The sequence below is a fragment of the Rhincodon typus genome, chromosome 1 (genome assembly GCF_021869965.1).
Source record: "Rhincodon typus isolate 14 chromosome 1, sRhiTyp1.1, whole genome shotgun sequence".
In the NCBI taxonomy this organism is placed as follows: domain Eukaryota; kingdom Metazoa; phylum Chordata; class Chondrichthyes; order Orectolobiformes; family Rhincodontidae; genus Rhincodon; species Rhincodon typus.
Window position 1 is genome coordinate 50,285,568 of NC_063332.1, and position 18,737 is coordinate 50,304,304.

Consider the following 18,737-nt stretch of genomic DNA (forward strand, 5'->3'; position numbering starts at 1 on the left):
CACATTCCCACCAACCCTGAATGACCTCTCACGCTCCCGATTATCAAAAATCTATCGACCTCTGTCTAAGGGATTTAGTGCTTTAATTCTTCCACCTTTAGAGGTAGACAGCCTCGAGCTCTCTGAGAAATAAAGATTTCCTTATCTTTGTCTTAAATGTATAACATCTGATTTTGATGATTGACTGAGGCTCTGAAAGCTTGTGTTTTCGAATAAACCTGTTGGACTATAACCTGGTGTCATGTGATTTCTGATCTGATTTTGAAACAGTGATCCCCTTAGTTTTAGCTGCATCCACTCATTTGTAGTCAGCTAAGCAGTTCAGCTTCTATCTCTGAAAAGCAAACTCACAATCTTATAATGCTGGCACCCTGACCATCTAATGATGATGAAGGGTCTTCACTAAATTTGTTCCTTGTGGACTGTGTGCTACCTTTAAAGTACTGATTCTCAGTCAAGTCAAGGGATCAGAAAATTTCTACACCCTGCATTTCATATAGATATATGAGATTCAAGAATTCAATCCATCTGTATTGCACTTAGACTTTGAGGTACAGGGTTATGGAGAATGTTACTAGAATGTTCCAGAGCAGCTCTTATTTTATTGCTGCCATTTAGAAGGGAAGATGTCCCGTTGCTATGGTTACCACTGCATCACTGGAAACTGCACTGAGATTAGGTTACATCACAGCGATGTGTGAAGTTTATTCTTCATGAGAATAATTTAGAAATTGTCACAATTTCATCTTTACATCACCAGCAGACAATGGCAGAGCAGAACACGTGGTAGAAGGTACAAGCAAAACTGTTGTAATTAACAGCGTTGCCATTTAGAGTCACAGAGTAATACAGCATGGAAACAGGCCCTTCAGCCCAAACTGGTCCAGGCTGACCATACAGCCCACTCAGCTAGTTCCAATTGCCAGCATTTGGTCCATATCCCTCTAAACCCTTCCCGTCCACGTACCTATCCAAATATTTTTTAAATGTTGCTGTTGTACCTACCTTAACCCCTTTCTCTGGCAGCCCATTCCATATGCACACCACTCTCTGCGTGAAGAAGTTGCCCCTCAGGTCCTTCTTAAATCTTCCCCCTCTCACCTTAAACCCTCTAGTCTTCAATTCCCCATCCTTGGGAAAAAGACTATATGCATTCATCCTATCTATGCCCCTCATGATTTTATATTCCTCAATCAGGTCACCCCTCATTCTCCAATGCTCCAAGGAATAAAGCCCTGTCCTGGCCAATCTCTCCTTAAAACTTAGCCCTATTAGTCCTGGTAACATCCTCATAAATCTTCTTTGCACACTTTCCAGTTTAACTATGTCTTTCCTATAACAGGGTGACCAAAACTGTACACAATTCTCCAAGTACAGCCTCATCAATGACTTATACAACCATAGCATAATGTTCCAACTCCTATTCTCAATGCCTCGACCTTTGAAGGCCAGCATGCTAAATGCCTTCTTCACCACCCCGTCCACCTGTGACGCCATTTTTAACAAACTATGTACTTGTACTCCTAGGTCCCTCTGTTCCACAACACTCCTCAGGACTTGACCATTTTCTGTATAAGTCCTACCTTGGTTTGACTTTCCAAAGTGCAACACCTCACACTTAGCTGTATTGAATTACATTTGCCAAACCTTGGCCCACTTCCCTATCTGATCAAGATCCTGCTGTAATTTTAGATAGCCTTCTTCGTTATCATTGATACTTCCTAATTTTGTATCATCTGCAAACTTACTAATCATGCCTTGTACGTTAATATCCAGATCAGTTATATAAAAAATAAATAACAAAGGTCCAAGCACCGACCGCTGAGGCACAGCACGAGTCACAGGCCTCCAGTCCGGTGTGGTACATTGGTGAGTCTGATTAGCTATCGCTCAGTTGGTAGTACTCTTCCTTGGGATCTCACTTAAGTGGAAAGTCTCAACAGACATTCTACTGCTGTGCTGACTTTTGGATGTGATGACAAGCCAAGGCTCTTTCCTCATTTGTATGTCCAACAGGCTGTGAAATATCTCGAGTCTAGGTGAAGACATTGAGCGTATTTTCATTTTTTATGTGCTAGGTTGTTTCAAATATTCAGCCTGCACTGCTGGCCAGTAGCAATGTGAGAAAGTTGTGAAAGTCTGTCTGTGTCAGTTCACTGGCTCTCCAACTGTAAGTCGTCAGCTGTGCCTCCTTTTGGTGATACATGGAAACTGGATCCATTGTGGCCCCAGGTGAAAGGGTCAAGGAGCTCAGAAGAGGCATGTTGACTGGCTATACCACATCGAATCATCGAGGGGAAGAAATCAGTACTCATGTAGCATCTACTCCAACCTCTCTGTCTTTGCTGAAGCAAGGAGGTGATGGTCCAGGTTATGTATGATTCAATGACTGTGTCCCTGCATAAAAACAAGGGGGACCGCAGCAATGACAATAGCTATTGAGACATATGTTGCAAGTCCTTGCAATGCACTTTGGGAAAATATGTGCCCGTATTGCCATTGTTAGACTGCAGATCGTGCCTGAATGAATATATCCCACTTTCCAGTATGATTTCTTGCAGGACAAAGCACAAACTCGAACATGGGCCAAATATGGCCATGTTTGAACCTAAAAAATGCCTAGTCTACCTCAAATTATTTTGAAAAGGCAATGCATGTCAAAACTCGAAACAGCAAACTAAGCAAAGCATTTCACACTGTTACTCTACAGAGGCTATGCAATTGTCTTTTTCCAATAATAAGATGCTGTCACCAGCTTAAAAAGATGTTTTTCTTACCAGCAATCAAGTCATACCTTGTATGCATTTCAGATTTCAGTGCTACTGTAATGCATGGTACAAAGGCTGTATTTCCTAACAATTGGCCAATTGAATCAAACAGCATGTTTCTTTTGGTTATTTAAAGCAGGCAGAGTACTGACTGCACTCAACCTGCAGATGCTTGCAAAGCCCAAACAAAACATCTACTGCTAAATCTGAACACCAAGTAGCGCTGATCAATCCTAAGAGTCTAAAGCCTCACTAACAGCCATTTTAAGATTGTTCCCTGCAAACAAAGTGAATATATTCAAGTTGTATATGTTTTATGAATTAGTAGGAATCTCGGGGAACCTATGGTTTTCTGATTTTTATTTACTCTTGGGATGTGGGTGCAGCTGGCTGCCCAGCATTTATTGATCACCCATCTCATTTGTTGAAAAGGTTAAGGTGAGCTGTCTTTTTGAATGGCTGCAGTCCACGTGCAGTAGGTAGATCCACAGTGCCCTTAGCTGAGGGACTTTCAGATTTTCATAGAATCCCAACAAGTCCACACCAACCCACAGAGCATCCCACCCAGACTCATCCCCCTATAACCCACCTAAACTCCACATCCCTGAACACTACGGACAATTTAGCATGGCCAATCCACTTAGTCTGCGCATCTTTGGACTGTGGGAGGAAACCGGAGGAAACCCACGCAGACACAGGGAGAATGTGCAAACTCCACACAGACAGTTGCCCAAGGGTGCAATCAAACCCAGGTCCCTGGCGCTGTGAGGCAGCAGTGCTAACCACTGAGACACCGTACCTACCCAGCAGCAATAAAGGAATGGTGATATATTTCCAAATCAGGATGGTGAGTGGCTTGGAAGGGAACTTGCAGGTGGTGGTATTGCTTTTCTCATGACAGATTTGACCTTCCCATCATTCAAAACTCTTTTCTCTCATAAAATCAATTGTTATGATCATTGAAATTCGACATTCTTATATTTGTCCTGATATGTGCAAGATCAAAAAATGTTAACAATGTATCTCTCTTTCAGCAGTATTCAAAGTTAGGTTAAGGTTTATGAGTTCAAGTACAGGCATCGAGACTAATTCCCACAGCACCAAGGAACTGAACATTTCCGAGGCACCGAACTGAAGAATAGTCATACTGCTGTTAAATATTAGTGCAAAAAAAAAGGCACTTAGCAAGAATATTTTACCTAGTTAACACAATGGATCCTGGCAATGAACACCATATTAATTACTCTGATAAAAATATTAATTAGTGTAACTCATAATATTGTGTCTATTAATTTTAATCAATGTAAAATTGAAGAGGTTTGGCACCTGCATTACCAATATTGTTGTTACCACAAGTGATTTTGTGAACTGGCCCTAATGCAAACTGGAAATCCAGATGTGAACTGTGTTCAGCCTTGTGACAATTTCAAGCTTTATGTCATAACAGGGCATGATTGAGGTATTCTATGACTCAAAGCCTCCTCATGTGGATGTCCAATTGAACACAGTAGGCTAAAAAGTTTTCATTGTAATATACTTAATAAAAGAAGTAAAGGCAATAACGTCATTGAAATAATGCATAATATTTTTGAAGAGCTGACAACAGTATCAGTGAACTTTCACTATTGTAGGAAACACAAAATTTAATGAAATTGCTTTTGTTATTAACCAGTTGTGCCTCTGTTTAAATATGGATTTTCAAAGTGCCCTTAATAGTTGGTAGACCATGACAGATTCAGTCAATGAGCATCCTTGTTCACGTTCCCATGTCAGATGGATTGCCTCAGGGTCACTGTGGGGGAATTCACTGGTATAGTGGTAATGTCACTCGATTGATAATCTAGTGAAAGCTCTGGGAACTTGGTACAAACCCTGCAAGAGCAGCCGGGTAACTTAAACGCAATTAATAATGAAACAAAAATTCTGGGATGAAGCTGTTGCTGATTGTTGTAAAACAATTACTTCACTAATGGCTTTTGGGGAAGTCTTTATATGATTTAGCCTGTACATAACCCATAGCCATTTGGTTGATCCTTAAGTACCCACTGAAATGGCTTGGCATAACATTCAGTTCAAGGGCATTTAGGGATGGACAACAAATACTAACCTTACCTGAAAAACATGAAATTTTAAAAAAAAATCATAGAATGTTACAGCAAAGGGGTAGGTAAACTGGCTAATTAAGTACTGAATTATTATTTTTCCCATATAAACAACCTTATCTTATTTCCCGCTCTCACTGCTTGGTCTTTCTTGATGGAAGTTTCAAAATCTCTTAACCACGCTTCCTAAAGCACCTGAGGAGTGTTAATGTTGGCAGTGACATATGTATCCATTTTCAACCCATTCAACCAAGAATTTAAATTATGGTTGAGAAGGGATCATTTGGAGAGTGCAAATAGAGCTCCAAGACTAACAATTTGCAGCTCTACAGATAACCTAACAGTTACTAGTAGTTTTTAACCAGATCCCACTAGAACTAGCAGGTCCACAGGGAAGACATTTTACTAAAATGGACAGGTAGGTGCAGGCACCATTCACATCTCAAATCAGAACTCAAAATTCATGGGGACAGTGGGTCCTCTAAATATTTGACAAAATTCAGTCACAAAGGCAAACCCTCAGAGAACACTTTCCCCACAAGTTGAATGCATTCGATCAGTGTGGATATGCTCCTCCAATCACAGGCTGGTTCTTACCTGTGCTTGTTGCTGATAGGTTAACAGTGGGCCTACCATCAGCCAACACAGGAGACCAACAGCCTGTGATAGCAGCGAGCAGTTAGACATCGTGAGCTATGGGCCATGACTTTTCATGGGGACTGTAGGATGAGGTTACGTCAGAGGGCTGATCTATGACTTTTACCAGAGATTTATTTGCACAGTCCAGGGAGAGGGAGAAGTGTCTGTTGGGAGATATTACAAGAAAACATGGTGTAAAGAAGAAGCCCCCAAGAGAAGTGGATGAGGAGGAAGCTGCACAAATGAGTGTGATGATGATCAGGCTGCAAGAGGGGTGGGAAGTGAGAAAGAGGCAGCAAGAAAAGTGTGGGGAGATGAAGGTTACAAGAGAGTAGGGGAAGAAGTAGGCTACAAGGAAAGGGTGGTAAGGCTGCAAAGGTGAGAGAGAACTGCTTTAAACCTGCCAACAAAGAAATACTTAGCTAACCGTGAAGCAGGTAAATCTGATATCACTGATATAATTAATTTATTGAAAATGTAGTTTAAGGTTATATATGTTCGGTAATAATATCGTGGATGCTTTTATCATGAACACTGTGTCTGATTTTTTAAATTTAAAACAGACTGGGATCCACAGTACAGTAAAAAATGTAATAACGCCTAGATAAATTTTCCGATATGTTCTATATGTGATGAAACAATTTAGCTGTGGTATCACCATTCAGAGAAACAAGTATTTAATGTGTTTCTTTTTTGTGTGTAGTTGAGTGTGTCAGCTCTTTTGACCAAAGAAAATTATTACGTCTGTTGTCTTGTGCCAATTTAAATACTTTGAAGACTAGAAAATTAAAGCTTTTCTTCTGTATTGTGGCTTTCAGCTTAATGGAAGGTTGATAATTATTGAAGATATTGATGAATTCTTCTAATTCTGCCTCTGTTAATCTAAATACCCAACATATTAACAAAATTACAAGCAAAATTGTTAAGTGAGTTAAATGAAATGATTGAATGAAAAAGAAACCCCTGAAAATTGGTAAGATTCACCTTGGCAAACTTTTGTGTTAATGGGGGATTTCTTAATTACCTTGAGCCACTAGTGCCACATATTGAGAGACCCTTGATTCAATTGTAACATTACCATCCCTGAGTTAGAAGAGCATAAGCTAGTGCTCCAGTTTAGATAGAACAGTGAATGTGAACAAATTTTCCAGTCTTTGAATACAGGGTCAACATCCAGCAAGCTATTTACATCAAATGGGAGTAACAATGGCTCCTCCTCTTCCCGATGTTGCTAGGTGATACTGCTAGGTCTGATTTGGAACAAGGCTGACATTCTGCCTACATAAAAAGGCAATTTGTCATGAAACATGATCTGTTGGATCAACATGGTTAATGCTAGAGCCACTGATCCATGATCTCCCTTTCCTTTTTTAAAACCTACCTCTGACCAAGCACTTGGACACCTCCAATAGGCTCTTCTTTAGCTTGTTTCTTGTTTTTTAAACAATACATCTAAAATTAAAGGCACCATATATTATAAAATGTGTGGCATTTGTTGTGAACCAGGATCAGGAGGTGCCTATAAATCAAAAAATGCCAGTTAATGTACATGTTGTTTGTGGTAGGAATTGAACAAATGCATGCCTTGACATATACTGCAAGTTGCAGAAGCTTAGACCCTCTCAGGTGAGGTTGCTGACTTGCTCGCTGAGCTGGTTTGTTCTTGTTCAGACGTTTTGTCACCATGCTAAGTGACATCATCAGTGGAGCCTCCGATGAAGCGCTGTTGTTCTACTCCACTTGGAACTTATACTGTCTGGTCCGTTATGGTGAGCAGTGTCATTTCCGGTTTTGATCTGTAAGGGTTTGGATATGGGGCCCAATTCCATATGTTTGTTGATTGCATTATGGGTTGAGAACCATGCCTCAAGGAATATTAAGTACTGATATTAAGAATATCAGTACACACGGACAATGAAGGCCATCGGATTAACTGGGACAAAGTGACTGTAGTAGTCCAAGCCAAACATTGACACGCACGGGAATTTCTATATATGTTTCTGTATTCTTCACCGTTATTGGTGAACCCTCACCAAAAGCCTGGAGAGCGCAGGAGCTGAGAGAGAGCAGATCCTGCAGGAAGCATGAGGATGAAGAGAGCAGAGAACTCAGGAGCAATGGGAGAACAGAGACACTGTGTGCTTAGAGCCTGGTGAGGGCAATAACATGGGAAAATAAAACACGAGAAAACAGGAACTGGAGAGTATTATTTAGAGGAACAGGAGATGTGCAGGTGAGTAGAGGAATGAGTATGCCTGTGGCCAATTACTCATTTGCATACTTTTGACCATGGCGCCCAAGGCATGCACCCAAGCCACCCATCTATAAGGCTGGCACTGGGGACCCTGGACCCCAAATTGAGAACCAATAGCCTCGTGCAGGCTGCTGAAAATTGAAACCTCTTTAGGTCTGTGACCAAATTTCCAGTGAAGCACTTGTATAAGGCAACAAAACCAAAGGTCTTTGTCTCCCTTTGATGACCTTCACTGAAAGGGCACAGCATGAAATGTTAAATTTGTTTCGCACTCCACAGAGATTGCTGAATACTTCCAGCATTTTCTGCTTTTATTTAAATTTCTAGTGTCTGCAGAATTTTGGTTTTGGACCTTTGTCTCCAGCTGGCTTAAATACAAATTGTGTCTTTTTGCTTAGCAAAGGACTATTATCATGAATGTGAGACTATTCAGGAGAGGAGAGGGGAATTCATTACGTTTCTGCCTGTACTTCTGTCTCTTTGATTTAAACCCTCGGTTACAAAGTCACTCTGCCCAGAATGTTTCATATACTGCCGTGTCCAATAATGCAATCCTGCCAGTCAACTCATTTACAATGTCAGATGATAAGTTAGTTTTGCTGTTCTAATTTAAAGTATTGACAACCGTTCTAAATTGTAGAGGACTGCAGTGGTCTGCTTCTACTTTCTTATCAGTGCACATTGACACATAGGTAGTGAAACATTGATTATGTTCTGCTACTAGAATGGTGCAATCTTATCTCCTTCCTAACCAGTCATATCTCAACTCCATTCAGTCAAAGAAAAGGGAACTGAAATACATTCCCATGGAGGATAAACTAAAGCTGTCAAGGACTGTGTATCAACAGAGAATGCAAAGTTGAGTGAAGGTGGAAGAACACAGTTATGACACTAAGATACAATTTCAACTAAATAGGAATTCTTGATTTGTTTATTAGGAGCAGCATCGGAAATTGAATGTAACCTGCGTGCTAGTCTGTTGGACATATGCAGTTAATCAGCAAAAGACTGAATTTGCAGCAGGATATGGATACACAAAATGAATGAGGGCACAGACATAAAAACATCAGAACATTCCTCAAGCTATTTGTGGAACAGACAAAAATGCAACATAAAATGCCTCACTTTCATAAGCTTTGCAACACTGTCTTGCTAGATGTAGATGCAACAGGATACATGAGAAGTAAATATGCACCTAAATATACTCTGTGGCACCCTGGGGTACCACATTCTGTAGAACAATATGAATCTCCATCCACCCCTTTATAGAATCGTAGAATCACAGAATCCCTCCAGTGCGGATAGAGGCAATTCAGCCCATCAAGTCTGCACTGACCCTACCAAGAGCATCCCACGCAGACCCAGCTCCCCACTTTGCCCCATAACCCCACATTTACCATGGCTAATCCAATTAAAAAAGGTAACAAAACTCAACCTCCTTTTGGGAAATAAGGCAGGGCAAGTGACTGAGGTGTTAATGGGGGAGCAGTGAGCATAATTCTACTATTTTTAAAATAGTTATGGAAAAAAAGATAGGCTTGGTCTACAAGTTAAAATTCTAAATTGGGGCAAGGCCAATTTTGATGGTTTCAGTCAGAAACTTTCAAAATTGGACTGAAGGAGGCTCTTTGTAGGTAAAGGGACATCTGGCAAGTGGGAGGCTTTCAAAAGCGAGATAACAAGAGTTCAGAGATAGTAGGAACTGCAGATGCTGGAGAATCCGAGACAACAAGGTGCAGAGCTGGATGAACACAGCAGGCCAAGCAGCATCATAGGAGCAGGAAGGCTGACGTTTTGGACCTAGACCCTTCATCAGAAATGGGGGAGGGGAAGGGGGTTCTGAAATAAATAGGGAGAGAAGGGGAGGCGGATTGAAGATAGATAGAGGAGAAGATAGGTGGAGAGGAAACAGACAGGTCGAAGAGGCAGGGATGGAGCCAGTAAATGTGAGTGTAGGTGGGGAGTTAGGGAGGGGATAGCTCAGTCCAGGGAGGACGGACAGGTCAAGGGGGTGGGATGAGGTTAGTAGGTAGGAGATGGGGGTGCGGCTTGAGGTGGGAGGAGGGGATAGGTGGGAGGAAGAACAGGTTAGGGAAGCGGGGACGAGCTGGGCTCGCAATAACCATAGAACACCTATGCTCAGTTCGCAATAAACAACTGCACCTCCCAGTCGCGGACCATTTCAACTCCCCCTCCCATTCCTCAGACGACATGTCCATCCCAGGCCTCCTGCAGTGCCACAACGATGCCACCCGAAGGTTGCAGGAACAGCAACTCATATTCCGCTTGGGAGCCCTGCAGCCCAATGGTATCAATGTGGATTTCACAAGCTTCAAAATCTCCCCTCCCCCTACCGCACCCCAAAACAGTCCCCGCCTCCCTAACCTGTCCTTCCTCCCACCTATCCCCTCCTCCCATTTCAAGCCGCACCCCCATCTCCTACCTACTAACCTCATCCCACACCCTTGACCTGTCCGTCCTCCCTGGACTGACCTATCCCCTCCCTAACTCCCCACCTACACTCACCTTTACTGGCTCCATCCCCACCTCTTTGACCTGTCTGTCTTCTCTCCACCTATCTTCTCCGCTATCTATCTTCTATCTGCCTCCCCCTCTCTCCCTATTTATTTCAGAACCCCCTTCCCCTCCCCCATTTCTGATGAAGGGTCTAGGCCCAAAACGTCAGCCTTCCTGCTCCTATGATGCTGCTTGGCCTGCTGTGTTCATTCAGCTCTGCATCTTGTTAACAAGAGTTCAGCACAGCATGTTCCTGTTAGTGTGAAGGGCAAGGCTGGCAGGAGTAGGGAACACTAGACGGCTTGAGATATTGAAGCTCTGGTTAAGATAAAGGAGGAGGCATATGTCAGGTATAGACAGCTGGGATCAAGTGACTCCCTTGAGGAGTATAGGGGATGTAGTAGTACATTTAAGGTGGAAATCAAGGCAGTAAAAAGGGGACAAAAGATAACTTTGGCAAATAAGGATAAAGAGAATCCAAAGATATTCTACAAATATATCAAGGGTGAAAGAGTAAGTAGGGAGAGATTGAACAAATGAATGGGAGCTCTTAAAGATCAATGAGGATATCTTTGTGTGTAACCACAGGAGATGGGTGAGATCATAAACGAATATTTCATGTCACTGTTTAGTGTGGAGGAAGACATGGAAGTTAGGAAACTCAGGGAGATAGTAGTGATGTCTTGAAAAGAGTCCACATTACAAAAGAGGAAGTGCTGGAAGTCCTAATATGCATAAAGGTAGATAAATCCCTCAGACTTGATCAAGTGTATCCCAGGCTGTTGTGGGAAGCTAGGGAAGAAATTGTGGGGCCCCTAGCAGAGACATTTGTATCATTAACAGCTGGAAGAGGTGAGGTGCTAGAAGATTGGAGGGTGACTAATATTGAGCCATTATTTAAGAAAGGCAACAAGGAAAAGCCTGGGAACTACAGACTGGTGAGCCTGATGTCAGTGGTGGGTGAGATGTTGGACGGGATTCTGAAAGATTGTATCTACATGCATTTGGAAAGACAATGACTGATTAGCGATAGTCAGCATGGCTTTGTCTGTGTGAATCTCACAAACTTGTCTAAGGTTTTTGAAGAGGTGACAAAGATTGGTGAAGGCAGAGTGGTAAACATTGCTTATATGGACTTTAGCAAGGACTTCTACAAGATTCTGCACGATAGACTGATTAGTAAGGTTAGATCACATGGGATCCAGGGAGAACTAGCCAAGTAGATACAAAATCAGCTTGAAGGTAGGAGGCAGAGGATGGTGATAAAGGGTTATTGTTTAGACTGGAGGCTTGTGACCCATGGTATGCCACAAGGATTGGTTCTGGGTCCAGTGTTGTTCATCATTTACATAAATGATTTGAATGAAAATACAATCTTCAGTTGGCAATTTGTCAGGAGGCCAGTACTCAAGCTGGGAGGTAGTATGCCCTGAGTGAGTTGTCTGAGGACTGCTTTAGACAGTAACCTATTATTGCCTTCAAATGACTCCTCAGATACTTCACTCATGGATGTGATTGTTCCTCTATGCACACTGAACGTAGATCATCGATCAAACACAATGCCAGGTCAATTTGCCCTTACATCCATACCATGTAAAAACCTGAGGGAAATAGGAAGAAAAAGAAACAATTGCAAATGGAATTATGTTCACCGAAAGGATAACATATCTCTAAAGTATTTCTGATGGTCTTATGGCCTAAGGAGCGGAGGTGGTAGTGCTGTTGGGAGGTGGAGTGTTGGGGGAGGGCGGAAGCAGGTGTGGGAGAGAGTCAGAGGGAGGGGTTGGAGATTTTGGGGGGAAACCAACTGGCACCAGGTGATATGTCAGTTACTGGACAACGTTTAAATGTTCACCAGGACAGAGTGGTAGATGGGACAGGAATCCTGCTCTCCTCCCAACTAAGGACGCATGAAGCTGTTTGAAAGCTTCAAAAATGTATCAGCTAAAGGGACACAGGCACAGAGTCAGGATCAAGTTATTGATGCTGCATGGCATCACCCAAACCTCTTAGGAGGGTCAGCAGGGCACAGGGAGAACTTAGAGAAAAGTGATCATGTAGTATTCAGGAAGAGGGACTGTGGGCAAACATCTGTGTACCAGATGTCTGGAAACCCAATTGAAGATAAATCCAACAACAACTTTGGACAACAGAGAATTTGGACAAATAGACAGTTCCTCTTGCTTCATCAGCATCAGTCTCTATGAACACAGGCAGCCATACAGATCTGCAGACAGTCATTCACCACTTAGAACAGAGAACTTATTTCCTTTTAATTACAATGTAAGATTTTTAAAGGAACAGACATTTCTAAGATTGCCTCTGTTAAAAATAAAAACACTAAGTTACATATATTGTTAAAACTAAAGGCTGTAGATCTACAATATCCATCAAAATATTTTCATGAGCTTCCTAAGCGAGGTTGTCCTGAGTATTCATGTTTCACCCAGTCAAACCACTTTGACCCAACTGTCATCCTGCTTTGGAATATATCATGGCCCTGATATTCTAATAGCTTGATAGTCATTGGAGCAGTGTAGAACCACGTGGAATCTCCAACACAGCAAATGATATGGGAATTGGAGATTTCGATGAGTAATTTCCCTGCATCTGGAGCCTTCCAATAAAGCTCCATAAAGTTGGAGAATTCTGAGGGTTCTGATTCACTTAAACTTAGTGGTGACCGAGGAAATGATTGAGGATTAAAAACTTACTCCAACTAGTGGATAACTACTAAACTAACCATGCTCCCACACCTTGCTCACCAAGCATGTGGAATCTTTTGCCCAGAAAGCAGTTAAGGCCAAAACATTGAATGTTTTCAAGAAGGCAATAGATAAAGTTCTTATGGCTAAAGTAATTAAAGGATATGAGGCAAAAACAGTAACAGGGTATTGAATTTGAAACAGGGATATTCATTTCTGAAGAAGGGTCTAGGCCCGAAACGTCATGCTTCGTGCTCCTCTGATGCTGCTTGGCCTGCTGTGTTCATCCAGCTCTACACCTTGTTATCATAGGGTATTGATTTGGATCATTGTATTGAGCAGCAGAACAGGCTTGAAGGGCTGACTGGGCTATTCCTGCTCCTATTTTCTATCCTTCTATGCTTCTAAAACAGATGAAGAGTCTATTCAGAGTTCCAGTTTGTATCAATCTGTGAGATTTGGACTTTCGGTGTCTGGTGGTGGAAATGGTGAGAGTGAAATTGCCCTCGCTATTCTTTCCAAATGTCCCTGCAAGCACACTGAGAATGGAAGATCTTAGCTGATCTGTTTGTCTGAAGATCATAGCTTCTGACTTCCAGTCCTTTGGCTAGATTTTCTGACCTGACTTTAAGGTTGAGTCTTTGTAATATTACCCAAAGTCTATCCTGGATCTGGAAATTCAGTCCTATGAGGTGGGCTGTGAAGGTTTCACATCCCAATGAAACGTTCACAAACCAATGTAACTGCTAATGCTCCCTTCTCTGTGGTTGCCTACTTCTGTTTAGTCTCTGTCAGAGCTTTCAATGTAAAATTGATCAATTTTCAAGTTCCTTCAGTTTGCATTTCCATAATGACTGCTCCTAGTCTCCTAATCCTGTGGATGATATATCGACAGCTTTTGTAGTGAAGAGCCCTGGATGGTATTGTGCTAAAACATCGGTAGAAAGTAAATTTGTGTTAATTTTTTCAAAATATGCAGTCTATTCTTGACTCAAATGCCATTGTTGGCCTTTCTTCAAATATTCTCATCTGAATTGAGTAAGACTGGCTAAATTTTGGATTAACTTTTTCACTTGACTCGCAATGTGTACATCATTTGTCTATTTATGTTGGAAACTCACTGATGCCTCTCTTTTTTTCTTGGGATTCATTGTGATGCCTTGTTTTGACATATTGCAGAAATGGAATCATCGTTCTAGAGAACTACCATTTTTCATTTAGTACAAAGCCTGCACTCTCTGATCCCTGATCCATTGGATGTGTTCCTTTTTTTTTTACCATGCACTAGGACGTCACCCATATGACAAGTAACCCTCTCTTTCCCTTCCTGGATCCCAGACAATGCCCTTTGAAATATCTTTCATGCAGAGGAAATCCCAAACTGGAAGACAGTTGAAGAAATACCACCAGAATGGTGGAATGTATGTGGGCAACAATATTGCCTCTCAATCCACTCTTTACATCCAGTTTATGAAAGATTTGCTATAGCTTGCCAAAATTAGATATCATTGACAGATGAAATGGGATGGATTTCTCTCTTTATTCTTTTGCTTAACTGAGTGAGAACGACAGACAAATCACACTCAAGTTCCTCAATATGTATTGTGTTTCACTGACATGTTATCCTCTTCAACTAAGCCTTGCAGCAATTTGCCCAGCACCTGAAGATCTATGTCTTTTGTGAAGTATAAATTTTGTTTCAAACTTTGGAGATTCAAGTTGATTGTTCAGCATCTGTGTTGACTCTTTTTGACCTCACCTGGGAATGTTGACTCCACCTTTTCTTCTTATTAAGTCTCTGACTTATTCCTTTTTTCATGATTTCTATCTCTCTGAAAATTTTCCTATTGCGGTATGTTATCTTTCTTTGTGAAATGATGAAGGTATGGTAAACAGATGATACTTTCTAAAAAGGCACAACTGACCACATTTATAACAGTCAGCTTCTTCTGCTGAACCTTTGTTGCATTTGTTTGGAGCCACATCTTTGCAATTTTCTACGACCATTGACAGTGATTCCAGTTCTTTTGGCATTCTGACAGGTTTTTGGAAGGGTGTTGATGCCATCTTAGGTCCTAGCCATCTGACGCAACTTGGTATGCATTCAAAAATCAGGACTCAGAGTCAGTCAGTACTGATAGGAAACCTTAAGATTCTTCTGATACAAGTTAGAACACCTATCCCATTATTAAATCCTCTGTGGATTGAATAAAGTCTGACAACTTCTCATCCTACACAGCAACTACTAAATAATTTATCCTTTAAAACTCCGTACTCAGAAAATCCTGCTAAATTATATACATCCATTAAAATAACATCTATTGATTCTCTCAAATGCTGAAGCCATTGATAAATTTCACCTGTTCTGTTGTTAAATTACTTTTGAGGTTAAAATATGCATAAAAGTCTTTAGGAAAATTATATATTCAGTGCTTTTTCCATGCTTTGCCTTTCCAGAACATCATGAGCTGTTAGACAAACAGTATATAAAAATATGCAGTCCTCATGATGTGCCACTGGCTTGAGGGGAGGCAATGATATAGTAATAATCAAAAATTCCCAGACTAATGCTTTGGGGATATTTGTTTGAATTCCACCATGGCAGACAGTAAAATCTGAATTCAATTAAAATCTGGGATTAAATGAATAGCACCCATGTAACCATTGGTAATTGTTGCAAATATCCAGCTGCTTCACAAATTTTTGTTTTATTCACTTGTAGGACGTGAGCATCCCTGGCTAGTTAGCATTGTATAGCCCATCCCTAGTTGTCTTTGAGAAGATGGTGGTGAGTTGCCTTCTTAAGCAGTTGCAGTCCACATGTTGTTGGTTGATCCACAATGCCCTCGGACACTTGGCCCCGGCCTTCGATTCCTGACCTTAAAAGCGGGATCTGCGGTCAGTGGAGACACCAAAGTGGGGACACCAGTAACCAGCGGCTGGAGCGTGGACACTGGTGACCAGCGGCCGGAGTGGGGACACTGGTGACCCATGGTCGGAGTGGGGACACTGGTGACCAGCGGCTGGAGCGGGGATACCAGTAGCCAGTGGCTGGATCGGGGACACTGGTGACCAGTGGCCAGAACTCCTTGCTACAGAAAGCTGTGGTGATACAGTCCGTGTGTACATTTAAGGCAAGGATAGATAGATTTTGAGATAGATCATGGAATTAAATCAAGGGTTCCAGGGAAAATGCAGGAAAGTGGACATTTTTAAGATGGCATCAGCACTATAGGTGGTGTGCAGGCTCATGGGAGCCCATCCTCTCCAGGGTCATGGCGTCATTTTCTCTATGTACTTTTCGCCTTTTTTTCTTCCTTTCTTCTTCATCTTCTAGGCAGGAGCAGTGTCAGTGAGGTGATGGCTGCAGCGTCAGCTGTGTGGACTAGGACTCTTGGGCAGCTGGGGCAGTGCCCAGACCCTGCACCCTTGGCAATGGCAGACCCTGAACCTGTACCCCTGGCAGTGGTCAGCCTGGAGCCTGGACCCCTGGCAGTGATAGGTCTGGAGCCTGGACCCCTGGCAACAGTATGGTTGGATCCTGGACTCCTAACGGCAGTAGACATGGAGCTTGGGCTCTAGGTGGCAGCGCAGTGCCTGTGGCGAGGACTCCTGGTGGAGGTAGGCCCACAGCCCGAACTCCTGGCAGTGGTGGTGCTCGGAGCAGGGACTTCTGCCAGTGATAGGCCTGGAGACTAGACTCTTGGTGGTGTAGTGAGGTGATGATGGCTACTGAGTCGGGGCCTCCTGGGCCATTGGTATCATCATTGCTGTTCCCAGAGCAGGGCTCCTTGAGGCCTGGAACACCTTTCAGAAATCTTGCAGAAGCCCTGAAGCTGTCCTGGAGACCCCAATTTGAACAGATGATCAGCTCTTATTTACATAATTACTTTTTATTCTTATTGGCATCAGCTTGAGGCGAAAAAACACATTTCTTCCTATCTTCAAGATATATGTGAGAATAAATAAATCATTTATCATTTATTCATTATTCATTCATCATTCATCTTGAGGAATGTTGGATCAACAATGATCCTATCGAATGGCTCAAGGGGCTGAATGGCCTAATAATATTCATATTTCTTATGGTCGTATGGCCTATAGGGAAGGAAATCTGCCATCCTTACCTGCTCTGGCCTGCATGTGACTCCAGCCCCACAACAATATGGTTGACTCTTAACTGCCTTCTGAAAGGGCCAACCAAACCATGCAGTAAGGGATGGACAATGAATGCTAGCACAGACAACAATGTTACATACCATGAATGATTAAAAAACAAATGAAGGGCAACATTTCAGTCTGTGTTATCAAATGGTTGAGGTAATGATAAGATCTCTATTGAACATGTCATTTCCCTGACTGATGGCCGGGGTGAATACTTGGTATTTTCTCTCTCACTGTTACATTCCCAACCCTTGCCCTGTCCAGATTTCTTTTTTATTCGATGTGGGATAGGGCAGCATTTATTCCTGTCCTAATTGCTTTGGGAAAAAGTATTAGTTTGCTGCCTTCTTGAAATTTTTTTTCTTCTCTGTTCATTAGACTTTGTTTTATCTCAGATACTGTTTTTCAAAGTTTATTTTCCCTAGCTGTCTGCATGTTTTAACTTGTGCTCAACCCAATACTACTCCACAACCCCAGATGCCAGCCTGGAGGGTCTCTCGGTTATGGGTGTCTGCATATACATTTCTCTAAGGCTGTTTACTCCTTATCATTAAGTGAAGCTCTTCAGCTCTGGGTCTGCCTGAATGAAAAGTCTGTGACTAGACGGCAGACCAGAAAGAATTTGGATCTCCAGCCATGATGCGGCAGTCCAATATGCAGGAGGCTCAGACTTTCACTATTCAGCCCTCTCGATTTGCTGGTTGAACCATGCATCTCTCTTTTCAACAATACCCCAGTTCTATGTAGTTTTTCTTTTGAAGTGCACAGTTTCTAAGAGCATGGTTTCATCATGTCTGTCTTAGTGCTTCCAATTAAGTTTCCCGCTCCTTAACTGGTCCAAGTATTAAATATTTGTTAATGCAGTTTTGTGTGTTTTTTTTTCCTCTGCTACATGGTGCAACAATTATTTTTAAGCCCCTGATTGCCCCCAGAGGTCACACACATGTTCAAGCTGTACTGACAGTTACTGCTCCAGAATAATTTCAAGTACAATAAGTCACTGTTGTGGTTAGATATTTGGGAGATAGCCAATTCCTCGTTATAACAAGGCACCTGGGACCAATTAATTAACTCTAGCTACTGTTGTGTTCTTCATCCTCCCCCAGTTCTGATTGTCCTCTTGCTTTCATATTATCCTTTAGTACAGGAGTTCTTCTTCTGATAAAGCACTGCAATAAACTTTGTCAATGGATGTTCATCATTCATTTTCCAAAGCTGTTCAATCCTTTGCAGAAGGACCTCCCCATCACATTGATAAAGGAAATAGCTCCACAATTTCAGGATGTTCCAAAGCCCTTTAAAGCCAATGAAGTATAGTCGGTAGTCTAATGCAGGAAATGCAGCAATCAAGTTAGGTACAGGTAGGTCCAGCAGACAACAATGAGTTAATGACTAGATGACATCTTTTAGTGATGTTTATTGAGGGATAAATATTGGGTCACGAAACCTAGGAAAACATTCGTACTCAATTTCAATAACAAACCTTCTTTGGTGATAATGATTGTATCCATCCACCTTGGATGCAACCAGGATTAATGTCACTTGTAGACTGAAATTCTGTTGTGGTTGTAGAAGCCATTAATAAGTG